Source organism: Brassica oleracea, chromosome C4 (assembly GCF_000695525.1).
Source record: "Brassica oleracea var. oleracea cultivar TO1000 chromosome C4, BOL, whole genome shotgun sequence".
NCBI classification, from domain to species: Eukaryota; Viridiplantae; Streptophyta; class Magnoliopsida; order Brassicales; family Brassicaceae; genus Brassica; species Brassica oleracea.
The window spans coordinates 22,785,332-22,786,316 of NC_027751.1; positions in this window are offsets into that span (position 1 = coordinate 22,785,332).

Sequence of the window (985 nt, forward strand, 5' to 3'; positions counted from 1 at the left end):
ATAACACTCGTTAATTCCACGTAAGCAGAAATCGTCGTAAACACCACGTAAAAGGATTTAAACATAACACTCGTTTATTCGACGTAAGCAGAAATCGTCGTATACACCACGTAAAAGGAATCGTCATAAACACCACGTAAAAGGATTTAAATATAACACTCGTTAATTCCACGTAAGCAGATATCATTGTAAACACCACGTAAGCAGAAATCGTCGTAAATACCTCGTAGTGTAAAAACTAGAAAAAAAAAAGAAAAAGGAGAAAGATACCAGATTCACATGTGGCAAGACTTACAACAATTATAATACGTAAGTCTCGCCCACATGAATACTAATATCTTCTCCTTTTCTTTTTTTTTCAAATATTTATAATTTGAATAGGATTTTGCTAAGGAATGTGATTTGAGATAGGGTGTGATTTGGGAGTTTGTATGTGGTTTGATAATGAGAGTTGTGGGTATATTTATAGGAAAGCACGGCTCGTTAATTCCACGCAAGAAAAATCGTCGTTAATACCTCGTATATAAAAACACGGGCCTTTGTAATTCCTCGCTATTTCCTCGTACAAAAATACACGGGCTTTTGTAACTGCTCGCTATTTCGTCGTAACCTTACGAGGAATTTACGACGATATGTAATCTTATATATACCCCCGAGCGCTCACTCTTTCTTTACTCTCTACTTCCTCTCTACTTCCTCTCCATTTCGTAGCAATGGTAAGCCTCTCTAATTCCTCTCTAATTTGGTTAGTTTAGGATAGATTAGGTGGTTAGTATAGGGAATTTAGATAGGTTTACGGATTTTATGTTATTTAGTGTTGATTAGGTGGATAATGTTGGGAAATATACTGTTGATGTTAATTTTAAAAATTAAATTTTTTTCCCAGGTTCGAAAATGAAGACTTACTGCCCATTACAGAGAGATGTTTGGTGAGCCGGGTAGTCGTTTAGACCCGTCTTCTTCAGCTCCTGGTTCTTCGGGCAGG